Source organism: Gossypium hirsutum, chromosome D06, assembly GCF_007990345.1.
Source record: "Gossypium hirsutum isolate 1008001.06 chromosome D06, Gossypium_hirsutum_v2.1, whole genome shotgun sequence".
NCBI lineage: Eukaryota > Viridiplantae > Streptophyta > Magnoliopsida > Malvales > Malvaceae > Gossypium > Gossypium hirsutum.
In genome coordinates, this window is record NC_053442.1 from 39,106,798 (window position 1) to 39,127,274 (window position 20,477).

Genomic DNA, 20,477 nt, shown 5'->3' on the forward strand with positions numbered 1-20,477 from the left:
AATTAAAGTTAAGATGTTTGATGGAGTTGTCAGGACACTTAGTGACGTGCGACATGTTCCAGAATTGAAGAGAAATCTAATTTCGTTGAGTAATCTTGAACTCTCTCCATGATCGTTCTGTTCATTTGTTCTGTTTTTCAATCATAGTTTTCCAAGATTTAAATGTGGAAAACACATCACTTTTCTGCTTCAGGAAGAACACCCAATGTATGTCGTTGAATGCTAACTTACTGAAGTCATTTGGGGCTGAAGCAGCCTCTACTGCATGTTTTTTAATTAACTGATTTAATCAACCGATCTCCATCCATTTCCATTTAGAAAAAGGCTCCACAAGAGGTATGGTCTGGTACTCCTGCTGATTATTCTGATTTAAAGATCTTTGGGCGTCCTGTGTATGCTCATGTTGATAATGGAAAATTGGAACTGGGATCCATTAAATGTGTTTTTCTTGGTTATAAAGTTGGTGTAAAAGGGTATAAGTTATGGTGTCCTGAAAATAGAAAAGTTATGATTAGCAAAGATGTTTTTGATGAAACTGCTATGCTACCTAACTTATCTCTTAAAGACTCTTCCAATAAAGAACATCAAAAGCAAATGAAGCATTAGATTAATCTAGAATCTACAACAGATTTGACTTCTCAAGCCAGTATAGAAATTCAGAATAGAGTTGCTTCTTCACCACAATACTCTATCGTCAAAAATAGAAGTAGAAGAGAAATTAAACCTCCAAAGAAGTATGCCAAGGCTGATCTAGTTTCTTATGCTTTAAATGTGGTTTAAGATATAAATGCAAATCGAGAGCCATCTAATTATTCTGAGGCGGTTAACTGTGAAGACTCAGAGAAGTGGATGGTTGCTATGCAAGAGGAGATGGAATCACTCTACAAAAATAGAACATGGGATCTTGTGAAACTTCCTAAAGATAAAAAGGTTGTTCATAGTAAATGGGTGTTTAAAAAGAAAGAAGGGACTCCAAGAGTTGAGGAACCCAGATATACAGCAAGACTTGTTGCAAAGGGTTACGGTCAAATTCTAGGAGTGGACTTCACAGATGTGTTCTCTCCAGTTGTGAATCATAGTTCGATTCGAGCTTTGCTTGGTATTGTGGCCATGCGTGATTTGGAGCTTAAGAAATTATATGTAAAAATTGCATTTTTGCATGGAGAACTTGTAGAGTATATTTACGTGCAACAACTAGAGGGGTTTTACAGTCTCAGAAAAAGATGACTATGTTTACTTGCTAAAAAAGTCCCTTTACTGTTTGAAACAGTCACCAAGACAATGATACAGGAGGTTTGATTCCTTTATAACTTCTCATGATTTCAAAAGAAGTAGCTTTGACAGTTGTGCTTACTTTAAGAAAAATAGTGATCCTTCTTTTGTGTATCTACTTCTTTATGTTGATGACATGTTGATTGTAGCAAAATATAAAGGAGAGATAAGAAAGGTCAAAGCCCAACTAAGTGAAGAATTTGAGATGAAATATTTGGGATCAACAAAGAAGATACTTGGTATGGAGTTTCTCAAAAAATCCAAGGCAAAGATAGGGTTAAGATTATTAAACCTAAAAGTTCATTTCTTTTCATTCCTACTTTAAGCCTAGGCCTATTACACCCTTATGAAATACCTATTGATTTGGATGATTATGCCAGCTACATTAGTGAAGAGGAATTGCTAAGTTCAACATGTGAGGACCATTAAATTAGACCTTGTCATTGCTTTTTTTATTGATAAGGAAACATTGGTCTAATGGTAAATGTTATGTATGATGTTGAAAAACATGCACTCTATGACTTACGCTAGCATTTTTCTACATTTATAATAAAATTTTGAAATAACGTTTGCATATGAGTGACTTATCAATAAAAAATAGTTTGTGAGCATGATTTTGTTGATACATGATTGTGTGCAAAGATTGATGCTACTTAAACTTATTGCAAAATTTTCCTTAGCAAAAATTGTCCTTAGCAGTGGATTAAGTTTAGGGGTGTGTAAACTCAAAATTGGATAGGTTTTTTCTAGAACTTTTTCCACCTTTTAACTTAAAAATAATACTAATCCCGAGTATTTTTTAATTAATTAAGTGAATTTTATTCGTATTCCGATTATGGGCATGAATTTAGAAAAGAATAATGCAAATATAAGCTTAATTGTATTATTTTGGTGCATAAATTATATTATTTCATGTTATTTATTAATGTGTTATATTTTATTATGTAGGGGACCATGTAGTTGATTTGATAAAGAGCCTATTATAATATTGTATGAACATGAGCTATTTATTCCTATATTGGACGACAAAACCATGTTAAATAGGTCATCAAGATGTTACTTTAACCTAGAAAAAAAAAGGATGATACATGATGGACAAGTTTGACAAGTTCAGTGGGTTGTAAAATCGTCCAACCCAAGAGAAGAGAGGCCCAAACTTGGTAAAGGAAATCGGACAACCAAGAATCAACTTTTCGAACAATTATTTTTGAGGTCCCTACATTTAGAGAATCATTGAAAATTAGCACATAAAGATTTCCCTTGAAACCGTCTAACCCATGCCTAAATTTAGCATGATTCTATGGTCAAATAAAGAAACCATCATCCACCTTCTTCCACAAAATATGTCTGGCCGAGCAATAGATAAAATGGAGGGATTCCAATCCCTAGTTTTAGTAAACTCTACCATCTACATCAAGTATAAATTCCCCCACTCATTCCCTATTTCAAACATCCCTTACTCATTTCCCTCATCTTTCATTTCCTAAGCATTATTCCCCTCATTCTTTCCTCTCTTCATTCCCACACATAGCATCCCATATTTCCATTCTCCCTTAGCCATCAAAAACTTGAGAAGATCATCTATTGGTTGGCCACCTTGAGGATCCATTAGCAAAAGAGCAACATAAGGATGGAGGAGAACATCCTCAATCAGAGTCATGAAATTGCTGATTCGACAGATTTTATTCTTCCTTTACTTTATTATTTTAATTTAATCATGTTTGCAATATGATTTGTTATCTTCTCATCAACGGTGGTCGCTTAAATCTGTTTAGCTAGGATGGTTGCATTAATTCAATGCAGTTTGTTTAAATCATGTTTATCGTGTTTGTGCCTCAATTGATCATGTTTTCAATTAAACTGAAGCATGTATTTCATTCACATGTGATTGGATACATTAGAATTAGCTCAACGATCCTAACCAAATGATGGCTAATAGACACAATAATTGAAATGTGCATACTTATTTTACATCCGACCCAGAATAAATTAAAGTTCATAATAACTTGACCGAGCTTTATTACTTTGCTTGGCTTTTAGGTTTATATGATTAAATTGTTTCACACCGACCTAGCTCCTTTTACTTTACATGAATACTATATCATGATTGTAAGAGATATACTATAAATGCTTTCGGAACATGATTTTAATTAAATCAAGATTTGTTGAGTTCTAACAATGTACATAGTGATTTTACTATTTTTAAAAAATCTTTGATGAATTGTCTATAGAATCCTACATGGCCTAGAAAACTGCGAATGTCTTTGACTGTGGAGGGTGGTGGCAATTTCTCAATAAATTAAAATTTTTCTTTGTCGACGAAAATCCCTTGCTATGAAATTTTATGTCATAGAACAATGCCTTTACAGACCATGAAGTGACATTTCTCGCAATTGAGGACAAGGTTGGTTTCTTCACACCAACAAAGAATTAACTCTAGATTTTTCAAACAATCTTCAAAAGTATCTCCAAACATCAAGAAGTCATCCATAAAAACTTCTAAAATTTTCTCCACCGTATTCGAAAATATTGCCACCATACAACGCTAAAATGTCAGGGGCATTACATAGTCCAAACAGTATTCGTCGAAACACAAAAGTTCTATAAAGGCATGTGAATGTGGTCTTCTCCTGATTAGTAGGAGCTATGGCAATTTGGTTATACCCTTAATAACCATCTAGAAAATAATAGAAGGCTTTCCCCTCTAATCTATCTAACATCTGATCGATAAATGGCAGAGGAAAATGGACATTCCTTGTTGCTTTGTTGAGCTTCTGATAGTCAATACAGACCCTCCATCCCGTGATAGTACGAGTAGGAATGAGTTTGTTATTATCATTGCTTACCACTGTCAAACCCCCTTTTTTATGTACATATTGAATAGGGCTCACCCAATAACTATCCAAAATTGGGTATGTAACAGCCCGAATTTGGGGCTAGTTAGAATAGTGGTTTCAGGACAACATATTCGACGAGAAAAAAATTATTTTCATTATATTTTTATGCTCTACAATTTCACAAAATGATTTTGTGAAAATTCTGCTCGAAAATTTTTACGTTTGGGCACTCAATTTAGTCAAAAGGACTAAATTGTAAAAAGTATAAAAGTTTAGTTCTATATGTTAGAGGTGTTCAATTGTTATAAAATTTTAAATTCGAGGTATTTATATGGTAATTAGACCATTGGTTAAGTTGGTGGATAAAAATGGGTATGGTTAGGCATGTTTCCAAAGTTTTTCATTAAGGGCATTTTGGTCATTTAGTTATTAAAATGAATTAAAAACAAAATTAAAAGCCAATTTTTGTCCATCTTCAACCCCTTGGCCGAAAATTGCATGGAGAAACCATGGATAGGGTTTTTCAAGCATCCAAGCTTGATTGTAAGTCCGATCTATCCCCGTTTTTAATGATTTTTATGTTTTTGAAATCCTCGTAACAAGATTTACCTATTTTTACCTTTATTTTGAACTATGGTTTGTGTTTAAAAATTTACCCATTAATGATATGCATGTATTCTGATGTTTTATGGAAGAATATGGATGTTTGGAGTGTGATAAACGATTTGTACTAAGTAATTTTTGATGAAAATGCCTAAAAGGATTAATTTGTAAAAGTTATAAAATACATCACAAGTGTGTGAATAAGTGAGTATTGTGGACTACTATAGTTATGAAAATGGTTCAGCTAGGCGTAAAATGTAAGGAAATTGAATAAAAAATATTTTACGAGCCTAGGGGTAAAATCGTAATTTTGTAAAACTTTAGGGGTATAAATGTAATTTTACCAAAGTATGATTTTTGGACTGGAATGAATAGTGTGAAGGTTATATAAGTTAAATGTATTTTTATAAATTAAGAAAGACGAGAAATTGAAATTGATCGAGAAAAAGAAAAGTGAGAAAAAATGAAAAATTCCCTAATGAACCTTTGGAATAAAAAGGGATAAGAATGAAGTGACAGAAATGATCACATGTGGCACGGATTTTGTGTAGGCCACTATGTAAAAGTGAAAGTGATGGTCATGTGTGTAGTTCTATGTGCAGGCTACTACGTGTACCGGAATATGCCTATTATACACAGATCTTAATTTGGAGTTCTGTAGCTCTAGGTAAAAATAATTTAGTGACTCTGACTCGAATAGACAACTTTGAATATACATGTGAGTGAATAGTGAAAATGTATTTAATGTTGTTTAAGTGTATTATACACATTAAGGATGTGGAATGGAAAGGAGGAGGAGGAAAATTGGAAGAACATATGAATGATTTGTGTATAATAGGCCAAGTTGTGGCTGGATTACGTCACATTATATTTATAAAATTATGCATTGAGATGGTAAATGTCTAGATGGAAATATGCTTGTGATCATAAAAGATTGGTAAGGTTTAAAGTTTGTAATCTTTATTAAAATGGTTTATCATGTGGTTAGTCTTCAAAAAGACTAGCTTGGGACTATGGTTGAGTGTAATGTTTATATCTTGTGAGATATGTATAGGAAACAGGAGTGGGAAACCAAATACTAGGTTCATGCTTCAAGTGTAAAATGATGTAAAAAGGGGACGTTAAGTTAAACGATAAATATGTATTAGTATTGAACTTAATGAAATTGAATTGTACGTGAATTGAATGGAAATTGCAAATGATATGATTTGAATTAAATGAATTATTGTGGTATTGAAATGTATATTGGATTGAGAAATTGAATTGAATCGTGAACATGAGAATCGTGAACTAAATGAAATGGAAATGAAGTATTGAATTGCATGAGTATGTATTGGGTCTCAGAAGCCCTACTTGTTACAAATATAGTATTTTGAAGTTATAACGTGAATATTTATAAAAGAATGCTAAAAATTTGAAGAGTTTAAATTTGAATGAAATTTTATAACTTGGTTTAAAGTGTTTATTAGTGTATGTGTTATGGTAATGCCTCGTACCCTATTCCGGCGTCGAATACGGGTAAGGGGTGTTACAATGTGACATTACAAGATTCAGTCATAACGTTTAGACTGAATTTGGGGTGTTACATTTAGTGGTATTTGAGTTACGCTTTAGTCGGTTCTCAGACCAAATGTAGCATATGTGAGTCCAATTATACATGCCATGTTATGACTCGTGATGGTGTGATATCTCTGGGCTCTAACGAAATTGTTTTGTTAAGAAAGAGATGATTTTCAATCGAGCTATATTCGATAATGTTGAAAATGATATTGAAATAAATGAAATATGCTCGCGTTATGTTGGAATTTAGAAAGGTAAGAATAAAAATTCGTGATATGTATGTGTTCATGTATGAAAAGAAATGATCATAAGTTGAAAAAAGAAGATGAAAAAAACGAAATGAAAGTTTATATTTTGATAAGCTCATCCAAGTATGTTGGTGATTATATGATGCTATGTGCTCAACATATTTGATTAAGTGAATATGGTAAGTGAATTTACTTAAATATATGGAATGTGTGTTTATGTACATCTGCTTGAATAAGTGAAATCAGTATGTTCATATGATAGAATCTTATATTTAATTGTTAAATTAGAGGAATATGATGTTTTGTTTTATGCCTTTATTATTGAACCATGAATATTATAATAGTATGAAAACTGAATTAGAAGATTAAATTGAGTAGAACGCAAGAATGAGTACTTTCGTTCAGTGATATGTGATGAATTGACGAAAAAGACCATGGTTGGACCATGACAACATGTGATATGTGATTTCCGTATAAGACCATATTCGGGATATGGCATCGGTGTGATATGTGCTACTGTGTAAGACCATAGCTGGGCTATGGCATCAATATGTAAATATGTGTAAGACCATAGTTGGACTATGGCATAGAGAAAACGAAGTACTCAATTCTGTAAGACGTTCTCTAATTGAATAAATGTCGATCAGTAAAATGGAAGCTAAGTATTGGAATTTAATTAGATATTAATATTGAGCTCGAGTAAGTAAATTCATTGTGTGAAATTGTGGGTGACAGAAAATATTCATAATAAATAGATGTGTTAAATTGCTTGGAATGAACTACATGGTTATGATGGTATTACATTGATGATGAATGCAAAGTCATATATATATATGTATCTATGAGAGCAAGTTAGAAGCTTTATGACCTCACCATCACCCCCTTACCAGTATTGTTTTATGATGAAAATTATCTTGATGAGACATATATGATTTTCAACTGAGTTAATTCTGATAGTATAGAAGTAAACACTTAAATGTTTGAGTGAAAATGTATTAATTACGAGTTGAAACTCATAAAGGTATGGATCAAAGAGTATAATATTTTATTATTGATAAATGTTATAATTATATGAGCACATGAGTTATGATATTTGGATTATGATGCTATATAGAAATTTCGATTGTGAATTAGTGATTTGAATTGGCATATGAATTATGTGTTGAGAACAAAAGTGATTAAAAGAAAATGTTTATTAAATGCTTTGAGAAAATGAAGTTAGTAATGAATTGGCTATTTCTGATAGTATGTGTTATGCACATTTATGTGTAAGATAAATTTGAGGCTTTACTACACTCACCCCCCATATCACTAAAATGTTACAATGAAATTTGTAAGATTTTGATTGAATAAGCTTACGAGTGTAGTGTTACAGAAGTTTGTGTACGGAAGATTAATAATGTGGTCGGAAAAGTGAATGAATTAGCAAATGAAGACAATATAAAAAGAGAGATATTGGATAGTTCTGAAAACTACTCAGATTATGCAAAGTTATTGTCACAAAAGAAGTTAAATCCGATTAAATGATTTATTCAGGTATGTTATTTAAAGAAAGAATTAACCGAAAGTTTTTCTGGATCGATTTCTGTTAGTAAAGAGATAATGTGAAAATTTTGATGACAGAATTAGACAATTGAGTAATGTTTGTATTGTATTAATAGCTGAGTATAGTAGCTATAATGGGGTAATTACTATGATTCCTTTTAGACATTCTGTGTGTACAATTATCCTCAGAGGTATATGTGACTGTTTAGTTTCAAAAAGAATTCTTATCATATGAGAACTTTAGCTAAACATATTAATAGATGAAAGAATTATTGGTTTGTTTGGGTTATGTTTGACATTAGAATTATTGGTTTGTTTGGGTTATGTTTGACATTGTCATGTCTTTTTCTGGTATTTATTCCCTTGTGTGAATATGAAAATCGACGGTAAAGTCTGAGTGAGGCTAATATTTTGTTTCTACTGGTTATTATTCTATTGAATATACGTGAAGATTATAATGCTTTTGTTACTTTGGATTCCATTAATTACGAGTGACATTGATCTTTCTAGACATTTTTTTATCATCGGAATGGATATCATTCTATATGGATTGTAATTTTTCGATACTTTGTGTAGCTTCAGATGCCGAAATATCGCTATCCTAATTTTCTTATGAATCTATGTGATTATCTATAAAAGATATGAAAGTCCAAAATTATGTGTGAATTTGAAATGTACTGTGTGGAAGAAAATCATTAATCTACTATCTGGTAAGATTTTCGAGGACGAAAATCCCTAAAAGGGAGAGAGTTGAAACAACCCAAATTTGGGGCTAGTCGTAATAGTGGTTTCGGGACCACAAATTCGACGAGAAAAAAAAAATATTTTCATTATATTTTTATGGTCTACAATTTCACAAAATGATTTCATGAAAATTTCGTTCGAAATTTTTTACGTTTAGGTACTCAATTTAGTCAAAAGAACTAAATAGTAAAAAGTTCAAAAGTTGAGTTATATATGTTAGAGGCGTTCAATTGTTATGAAATTTTAAATTGGAGGTATTTATATGGTAATTAGACCATTGGTTAAGTTGGTGGACAAAAATTGCTATGGTTAAGCATGTTTCCAAAGTTTTCCATGAAGAGCATTTTAGTCATTTAGTTATTAAAATGAAGTAAAAATGAAATTAAAAGCCAATTTTTGTCCATCTCCAACCCCTAGGCCGAAAATTGCATGGAGAAACCATGGCTAAGGTTTTTAAGCTTCCAAGCTCGATTGTAAGTCCGTTCTATCCCCGTTTTTAATGATTTTTACGTTTTTGAAATCCTCGTAATAAGATTTACCTATTTTTACCATTATTTTGAACTATGGTTTGTGTTTAAAAATTTACCCATTAATGATATGCATGTATTTTGATGTTTTATGGAAGAATATGAATGTTTGGAGTGTGATAAACGATTTGTACGAAGTAATTTTTGATGAAAATGCCTAAAAGGATTAATTTGTAAAAGTTATAAAATACGTCACAAGTGTGTGAATAAGTGAGTATTGTGGACTACAATAGTTATGAAAATGGTTCAACTAGGCCTAAAATGCAAGGAAATTGAATAAAAAATATTTTACGAGCCTAGGGGCAAAATCGTAATTTTGTGAAACTTTACGGGAAAATGTAATTTTGCCAAAGTATGATTTTTGGACTGGAATGAATAGTGTGAAGGTTATATAAGTTAAATGTATTGTTATAAATTAATAAAGACGAGAAATTGAAATTGATCGATAAAAAGAAAAGTGAGAAAAAGTGAAAAATTCCCGAATGAACCTTTGGAATAAAAAGAGATACGAATGAAGTGACGGAAATGGTCACATGTGTGGCACGGATTGTTTGTAGGCCACTATGTAAAAGTGAAAGTGATGGTCACGTGTGTAGTATTATGTGCAGGCTACTACGTGTACCGGAATGATAGGTTGCATGTGTAGTACTATGTGTAGGCTATTATGCGTACTGGATAGTTTCGATCACGTGTGTAGTACTATGTGCAGGCTACTACGTGTATCGGATGGTAATGGTCACATGTGCAGTACTATGTGCAGGCTACTATGTGAACTAAACATCATTGATTAGTAAGGTGGTTGTTATGTGCTGATTCCACCGGACATCATTGATTAATAAGGTGGTTGCTATGTGCTGAATCCATCGAGTATCTATTATTATTCTGAAGTGTTCATCAGGAAATTGACTAAGTGTAATTGAATAATGAATACAGGTGTGGAATTGAATTGAATATCGACTTAGAAATGGAAAAGTGAATTTTGAATTGAATTGTGATTGAAAGTGAAAAAGTGAAATTATGAAAGAGTACATTAGCAATAAAATAGTTTAGACAGCAATAGTTATGTGAGTTTGAAAAATCACCAAAAATGGTGGAGATTGAATTAGAGGCTGAATAATATATGAAATTGAAGTCAAATGAGTTTATTTTTACATAAAAGAAACAAAGAAAGCAAAAGAGTTATATATTTTGAGATATTTGAAGTTTAGTTAGACAGAGTCAGAATGAGTTTGGAATCCCCTGTACTAAATTTGAAAATTTGTAAAAAATTGTACAAAAATAATTATGGGATAAAATTTATATGTTTAGAATTTCCAGTTAATATATTTACAATAAAAACAAACAGAAACAATATAAGAATTCTGTACAATGAGATAATTAATTTTTAGTGAGGAGAGGTCAGAACTGTCGAGCAATGAAATAGGGTAAATTTAAAGAATAAACTATACTATTTAGCTAAACCAAAAATTCTGAAAATTTTATGGTAAGAAGATATGTGAATTTAGTTTTGGGGAAAATTTACAGATCTTAATTTAGAGTTCTGTAGCTCCAAGTAAAAATAATTTAGTGACTCTGACTCGAATAGACAACTTTGAATATACATGTGAGTGAATAGTGAAATTGTAGTTAATGTTGTTTAAGTGTGTTGTACACATTAAGGGTGTGGAATGGAAAGGAGGAGGAGAAAAATTGGAAGAACATATGAATGGTTTTTGTATAATTGGCCAAGTTGTGGCTGGATTACGCCACATTAAATTTATAAAATTATGCATTGAGATGGTAAATGTCTAGATGAAAATATGCTTGTGATCATAAAAGGGTGGTAAGGTTCAAAGTATGTAATCTTTATTAAAATGGTTTATCATGTGGTTAGTCTTCAAAAAGACTAGCTTGGGACTATGGTTGAGTGTAATGTTTATATCTTGTGTGATATGCATAGGAAACGAGAGCGAAAGGAAACAAAATACTAGGTTCATGCTTCAAGTGTAAAATGATGAAAAAAGGGGATGTTAAGTTAAACGATAAATATGTATTAGTATTGAACTTAATGAAATTGAATTGTACGTGAATTGAATGGAAATTGCAAATGATATGATTTGAATTAAATGACTTATTGTGGTATTGAAATGTATATTGGATTGAGAAATTGAATTGAATCGTGAACATGAGAATCGTGAATTAAATGAAATGGAAATGAAGTATTGAATTGCATGAGTATGTATTGGGTCTCAGAAGCCATATTTGTTACAAATATAGTATTTTGAAGTTATAACGTGAAGATTTATAAAAGCATGTTAAAAATTTGAAGAGTTTAAATTTGAATGAAATTTTATAACTCGATTTAACATGTTTATAAGTGTATGTGTTATGGTAATGCCTCGTACCCTATTTCGGCGTCGAATACGGGTAAGGGGTGTTACAATGTGACATCGCCAGATTCGGTCATAACATTTAGACCAAATTTGGGGTGTTACAGGGTATATGATTCCATCATCCACCCATTTGATAATCTCCTTTTTGACAACTTCATTCATAGTGCGATTCAGTCTTCTCTACTACTCGATATATTTGTCATGACAATCCTCTAGTAATATTTTGCACATGCAAGTTACTGGACTGATTCTTTTGATATCCGCGATCATTCATCCCAATGTTTTCTTAAATTTCTTCAAAACTCTCAATAATTGAGCTTCTTGATCTAATGTTAATGCCACAAAAATAATTATTGGCAATGTGTTGTTGTTTCCCAAGTAAGCATACTTCAGATGTGCTGGCAAAGGCTTCAATTCAAACATAGAAGGATCTTCTATGGATGGCCAAAGAGGTTTAAGGGAATGGTCTGATAAATTTAATGACTCGAAACTTCTCCTCGCTTCATTCTCGATTTGCTTAACGTCCATCACTTCACCAAGCACTTCAATCATTTCTATTTCAATTAACTTAATTAGGTTTGCATTATCATTACATTTATTGTGATAAAAATCTGTAATTTCTACCTGATCTATTATGTCAACAATTTCCACAGCATGACATTTTTCATCTGTATCTGTACACTTCATAGCATCGAAAACAATAAAATTTATCTACTGATCATTAACTCTCATAGTTAATTCACCTTTTTGAACATCAATTAATGTTCTGCAGTTGCTAGAAATGATCTCCCAAGCATGATTGATACCTCTCTATCAGCCTCACACTCCAGAATAATAAAATCTGTTGGAAAAATAAATTTGTCAGCTCTTGCCAACATGTCTTCTATTTTACCTTCTTGACGTGCATTTGAATGAACAGCTAGTTTCAAAATAATAGTTATAGGTGTAGGTTTTGCCTTCCCTATTCCCATCTTCTTGAAAATAGACATAGGCATTAAATTTATACTCGCACCTAAATCGCATAATGCTTTGCCAACATAATGGGTTCTAATAGAGCAATGTATAGTAAAACTCCCTAGATCCTTCAATTTTGGTGGAAATTTGTTTCTCAGCATTATTATGCATCCTTTAGTGAGAGCAACAATTCCGAATTCTCCTAACATTATCTTCTTTGATAAGATATCTTTCATGAATTTCAAATAGTTAGACATTTGTTCCAATGCTTCCACCAGTGGCATGTTGATATGTAATTACTTTAGGCATCCAAGAATTTATTGAATAGAAAATCTTGCATAGATTTTGAAAACACTGATGAAAAGATGGCAGTGGCCTTCTTCTATTTATTAAGGTTGTTTTGTTGTGGCATTTTTATTAGAAATGCAAGGTGAATCTACTTTAACATTTTTCTGGCTACACTTTTCCTTTGTAGTCTGCTCCACTACTGGTTCTGAGTTCTTCTTATTTGTGATATGTAATTACTTTAACACTTTCTTTAATAGTGGTGTCATTCATAACTCTTGATAGCTGCATACAACTTCTGAACGTAATAGCTTTACATTGTTCCTTTCCTTGAAATCACAATTTTTTTGTATCACTCAACAGTGCTCCTTGTAGTCTTGAGCTTAATACTTTGGCAATTTGCCCCACTTGATTCTCTAAAGCTTTTAAAGATGCAGCTTGACCTTGGATGACAGCATCATTCTTAGCCATGTATTCCTTCAATACATTTTCCACTGATGAAGAACTCAAAGTTGAATTTTGCTAAACATTTTACCGTGGCATGAGTTGATTATATCCATGTGGTGCACCAACAACATTCTGTTGAATATCATTGCTAGAATTTTACCCCCTGAGTTACTCCAATTGAATTCGGGATGTTGTTTCCACCCCAGATTATATGTGTTGGAATATGGACTGTTGTTGCTACGATTAAAATTTTCCATATAATAAACTGAGTCTAGATTCGATGTGCATTCATAGAAAACATGATCTTTTTCATAGTAAACACACGCTAGCTTAGCTACTTTTATTTCCTGCACTACAGCTGGTCTTTTTAGTGTTTTAATCATATTAGTTGAATATGATACCTTAGCTCTTTGGGAAGTGATCGCATCAAGTTCCATTGCTCTAGAAACTCTTCTGCCAATCCCTACTCTGGTAGTGGGTATTGATAGTCATTGTTTGCTATCCTTTCGAGAATGCCATATGCTTCATTATATGATTTATTGAGCAAAGTCCCATTGGAAGATGCATCAACCACCATCCTTTTATATGCATTTAATCCATTGTAATACATTTCCATTTGTGTCCAATGTTAGAAACCATGCATCGAGAATTTTCTAATTATCTCATTGAATCACTCCGATGCTTCATATAATGTTTCGTCCTTAGATTGCCGAAAGAACGTGATATCGTTCCTCAGTTTGGCATTCATGTTCAGAGGATTATATCTTAGCAAAAACCTTTGATAAAGTTCATTGTAAGATCCCATAGTACATGACCGCAATGAATTTAACCATGCTCTGGCATGATCTCGTAATGAATTATGGAATAACTTCAGTTTCAGGGCATCTTCGAAAACACCAAGCTATCTAAATGAATCACAGACTTCTAAAAAGACTCGTAAGTGCAACCTTCCATCCTCAATAGGCAATCCACTAAATTGCCCTACTGTTTGTAACATTTGAAACATCACAGACTTTAACTCCAAATACTGAGCCTGAATATGCAGCCTAACGATTCCTGGATTCAAATCATCTAATATTGGCACTACATGTTCTCTGATGTGTCTATCTCTATCATCTATTATTTGAGGAATATCAGCATTCCTTCCTTCCTGATGTAATGACTATTTTCTAACCTGATTAGTTCTAATTCTTTCCATTTCTCGCAATTATTTTTGCCTCATTCTCAAGGTTCTCTCAATTTCTGATCAAAAGAATACTCTTTAGTTACTGAAATATCTTTACTCATGCACCAACAAAAATACTAAAAAACAAAAAAAATCGAAAAACTAATTAAGCTGAACTAATAAAATTAAAGAGATAATGACACACCAAATATTTCACCAAAATTGTCGAACCCCAGCAGTGGCGCCAAAAACATGTCGCGTGGGAATGTGTAATGTGAATGTGCAAGTATACACATCGGATCAAGTAATAAAGTGATGAGTGAGTATCATTTCCATAGGGATCGGAATTGACTAAAATAATTGGTTATGCTATTACTATGAAATTGACTAATTAAATTATGCAAAAGAAATAGGTGATTAATTGATAAAGAGATGTAATGAAAGATTAATAAAATCAATTATGACAAAAAATATGTTAGGGAATTTAAAATTTTGTGGCAATGCTCAAAGAATAAGTGGGAAAGAGTTTGCAATGTTGAATGATAAAGGTTGGAATTACGCGGGCTTATTTTTATAACAAAATAATGCCATTGCAAAATCTTCACCATTCTACTGCTTAGGGAATCATTGCTACAGTCTGCTTCTTTTGAAAGCAAAACTTTGAGCTATCATTCTAAGTTTTTGTATGTCTACAGAACTAAAGAATGATATCTAGATTTTGTCTACAGAACTAAAGAATGATATCTAGATTTTTCTCCCTTTCCCTATACAGGTTGTAACTTCTGTGTCCATAGTGCTACAACTATTCTTTCGAATACTTGTTTGTATCAACTGATTAGAATCCAATCTAATTAATCCTTTTAGAGTTAAATCAACTATATTAACATTCCACACAGTCATCTATGTTTAGAGCTTGCATGCATGCATTAAAAATAATCACAAATCGAATGAAATAGTATCGTACGCAAAATCAAACCATGGGAATTATAGTTAATAAAAATTCACCCAGAATAATTCCAACCTAAAAAAAACTAACTCATGGGTTGAACAGTCGAATCCGTAGTAGAACCATTCAACATCATTTCACGAATCACAAGTTCAAATCAAAAAATAAAGGCAGAATATAGGAAGCTTTCGCTACTCCAGCTTTCACTCTAATAATGAGATTTGATGCAAAATCTAGGGCATATTTCTCTTCCCCTTTCTTTCATTTGTAATTCCTCTACTCTATAAATTGTTACCTTTTCCACTCTTTCTCTAAGATTTTTCAAGAGAATCTGATGTAGTGAGATAAAAACCAATTTTCTCCCTCATTGTGGGGAAGGCCCTCCTTCTCAGCAGACACCTTTTGCTTCCTATTTTTCAGGGTGGTTTATCTGGTACAAGTACAGTTGGATAAGAGTGATGTGGACTGAGTGCTGTGTCATCTTCCTGGAATTGCCATGGTATTCGCATTGGTAATCTAACCAATATTTTGTCATGACAATATTTCACTTCCTTTATTTTCCTACTCTCTTTCTCTTCTCTTCTTTATCTTGCACCTGCTGCCAACCACAAACAACACCTTTCTTCCCCAATAATAGAAGTAATAAATCCTAATGTATAGCAGAATACAAGCTTTGTTATGCAATGTTCTAAAACTTTCTAAAAATGCAAAAATATTAATTCAATCTAGAGGCTTAAAATATAATTCTTTTCAAGAGTTATCGCACCCCCAAACATGAATTATTGCTTGCCCTAAAGCAAAATGTGTATGAGTATGCATGAATGCTTCAATATTTTCCAAAACACACAATTACATTTGCACTGTTGAACCATATAAAGTATATTTAATACCTCCATTTTAAGCAAACTTCAAAAAAAAATTTGTTCGAATTTTATAGGCTAGTTTAGTGAATGAAGTGTAGAAAAAGTTTCTTAAAAATAGGAGTTCCTAAATAATTATGCAATCCTGACTATAGCATACCTCTCCTAATGTATTTAGAATATCTTTCCTCTAAACTCAGTTTCATTATTCTCAATTATCTAGTGATTTTAGAATTTTAATCACAAATATTATTTTCTATAGGGAATTCATCTTGTCACATGGTGTCTTTACTTGACAATCTCAGTAGAGCATTCACTAGATTACCAGGTAGTATATCATGCCACAATTTGAATATATTTCACTCATAAAGCTAAGGCTCTTAAATAAAGAGATGGATGGAGCAAACAACTACCTCATTAGATAGTCAGCCTATTACTACAGTGCAATGTCCCTAAATTATTAATAATACAACCATTTTTTCTCTTTTTTTACTACTCACTCTTATTTGAACTCGTTTTTCTGATCAATAATACGATGGAGCAAACAAAGCATTACTGACCTACTCAATATTTTCAAATATTGGAGTGTAAAACTATTGCTAAGGTATTCCTTATCATTTATAACAAAATTATTGAATTGAGGTTCAAAAAATTTTAAATGCATTACAAGAATCCTACTACAGACATAATTGCATTGATATTTAAGTTGTTCTACTTTTAGGAATCAATTGTCAAACAACTATCCTAAGCTAAAGATGTTGAATCAACTTCTACAATTTTCTAAATTAGTTGAAGAGTTATTATCCTCATCGAACATCACCGATATCAATATACTCAGCATAGTCTGACATTTATTTGACATTTGTATGTAATGGAAAAATGAATGACAAAATGCATGAATATTAAAACATTTATCTACGGTATACTATATGTACAACACAATGCCCTCTAAACCTAAGGGATGCATTTGTCCTCAATGCATAAACAACGGAACGTGTCAAAATGCAAACAAAACAACTGAAAATTATAAAAATGCAATGACAACTAAATATGAATGTGTGAAACATATAGTATAAAATGAAAGAAGAAAACAAAAACTTGGAAAGAATTGGGGTTACTCTATTTGGGTTGGGTGGATTTCTTGGCAGTGCGTTTGTATCGCTGCTACCTTTCTAATTCAATAGTATCAACTTGAATGAATTTTCTAGTAGCTCTCTTGTAGCGCTTCTATTTTAGCTGGTTAATAGGCACCCCTTCTTCGTCATCAATGTCTAACTTCGTAGGATCATCAATCAGTTGATGAACTGCACGTTCTTATTTAGTCATAGGTGCATTGGTCATTGTAATGGTGGTGCCTGCAAGTGTAGTAGCTTGAGTCACGTCATCCTCATCCTTATTAGATTTAACATGAACAGATTCAATTTTCTCCACTTCTCCTTCTTGTTCAGTGGTTTGCTTTTCTGAAGTAGGCTCTTCGCCATTGTCATCATCTTCCTCTAGCTCCAACAATAATTCTGTAGGAAAAATAAGGAATGGAGACATGGGTCTGGTAAAGTTCTTCAAAAGATATTTCTTCAGGGCCTTATCTCTTCACCGGATATACCTCTAAAAGATAGCCATTTCCTCTTAAGCGCGGCCAAAATTAGTGGCCAACCTTTGTTGGTGTTTCTTCAGTATTCAAAATTGTTGCTACAACATCTCAAGTGCGTCATTCACTTTCTGCTCAAAATTACTATGAGATGTTGATGGAGCAGTATCAGTATGCAGAGGTAATGATGATGTAGATGTGGAGCCCAGATGCCTTTGCATTTCCTCTCCAGAAAATCTTAGGGCGAGTTGCTTTGTGATGGCTCCTTTGTTGGAGATTATGTCTTCATTCGTTTGAATAAGAACCTTCACTCCCTGACAAAGTTTTGTAATGAGGGATGGAAAATTTAAAGTACCGATATTCTTCTAAGAACAGCAGTGGACTTCTATAAAAATAATGCTTCCAACATTGATCTTTCTATCCGTCATAATTGAGTGCATTAATAACATGCGTTCTTTTGAAATAGTTGAGTTATGAGTAGAGAGGATAAGGCGAGTTTTAAGGAAATGATACCAGACTTTACAGTAAGGCTTCAATACACGGTCAATGGTATAACAATCATTTCTAGAAATCGTCTGCTTCGTCCCTCGACACATAAATCTATCAGTACTTGCTGGAGTCCTTCGGTGTTTATAAACTTAACAAATTGGGCGTGTTCATTTAGGCCATCAGATAATCCATATTGTGCATTAAAGGAGTCTCCATCGAACAAAATTGGTACATTACACACATATATAAAATCATTATCTGGAGAGGTGAGATAAACATAAAACTCTATCACTACCTTGGTGAGAACATCGTCAGCTTGGAGATAGAAAAATTACCATCCATGTTTCTCCACTACAAAAAAGGTAGCTTTAGAGTAACCCATAAATGGAGCATCTTAAAAAAGGAAACTTTTTTCCAGACAAAGTGGCCACTTTATTATGTTCTGGGTATACTTCTTTCCGCGATTTGCTAAAAAATGTTCCTGGAGGCATAGGTGTGGAAAAGGATGGTGCTTGGCAAGCCATTGTATTGACAATAGTTAGTGGAAAAATAAAAAAAAGTGAGACCTTTACAGCTTGAATGGAGTAAAAATAGAGAAAGTTGAAGAAGATGAAACAGAAAAGAAGTTAAAAAAAGAGTGAAACGACTAGGGTAAACGTGAGAGAAAATATAGCGATGACGTGGTGGCTAAGATTAACCCGAGAGTGTGCCCTAACATAGAAAAAAGAAAAATTAAGCAAGAAAAGAAAATTAGCATAAAAATTAGAAAATTAAAATTAACTAATGTAGTGAATGGCTAATGTCTGCTACCGTGGGCCATAATGTACCTGTAACAAAAGAAAATAACAGGTAAATAAAATTTTTGAAGAAACAAAACAAAGAATTAAAAACAATGAAAAGGAAAAAAAATGGGATAAGAAAGAAATATTAAGCAATTTGAAAAATGATGGAACTTTTATAACGATTTATAGAGGCTCCACAATAGTGCTTTAATTGTTGGCCATTGACTTTGAAATTGGAACCAGTCTTGCAGTCTTTAACTTCTACAGCTCCATGAGTCCAAACCAACAAGATTTCAATTTGCCAGGAAATAATCTAAGTTTGGAATTGAATAACAAGTCCTATTGTCCAAGTGCAAATTGTCGTGGCAAAATTTTGTTGTCATGCCATCGCTTAATCCTTTCTTTGTATAGCTTGGGATTCTGATAAGCTTGTGCTTGAAATTCTTCCATCTCATTCAACTTCAATAGACGGTGGGTACTAGTAGCACTCCAATCCATACTCAATTTCTTAATTTCCCAATATGTCTTATGCTCAAGCTCAATGGCCAAATGATAGGGATTCCTATAAACAAGCTTGAAGGGCGACATTCCCAATGGTGTCTTGAATGCAATGCGATATGCCCATAAATCTTCATCCAATCTAGCTGACCAATCTTTTCGATTGGGATTGACTACCTTCTCCAGAATTTTTTAATCTCTCTATTAGAGACTTACGCCTGCCCATTTTTCTAGGGATGGTATACCATGGCAGTTTTATGTTTAACTTCATACCTCTTCAGAGAATTACCAACTAATTTGCAATGAAAGTGTGAACCCTCATCACTAATTAGAGCATGAGGAGTACCAAACCTGGTAAAAATATTCGTATGGAGAAATTTCAGTACTGATTTGGCATCATTTGTTGGTAAAACAACAACCTCAACCTACTTGAAGACATAATTAATAGCCAAAAGTATGTATGCGTTACCCCAAGGTGGGAATGGTCCCATAAAATGAATTCCTCAAACATCAAATAGTTCCACTTCTAAAATAGTTTGCAAGTGCATCTCGAATCTCCTCGATAGATTTCCAATTCATTCACAGTGATAGCAAACTTGGCAGAATTCATGAGTATCTTGAAACATGGCTGGCCAATAAAAACCTGATTGGAGAACTTTAGTCGTAGTTCTCATGCCCCTAAAATGATATCAAGATGGTGCTAGATGATAATGAAATAAAATACTTTGCATCTCATCATCTAGAACACAATCTGA

General features: G+C 32.8%; 1 non-coding gene across 1 annotated transcript; it reads left to right on the plus strand.

Moving 5' to 3' along the window:
• Positions 1–14,026: 14,026 nt before the first annotated feature.
• Positions 14,027–14,133, plus strand: LOC121218873 (small nucleolar RNA R71). The gene has a single exon (XR_005915354.1). It is a non-coding gene; the product is annotated as a small nucleolar RNA R71 (small nucleolar RNA).
• The last annotated feature ends 6,344 nt before the right edge of the window (positions 14,134–20,477 follow it).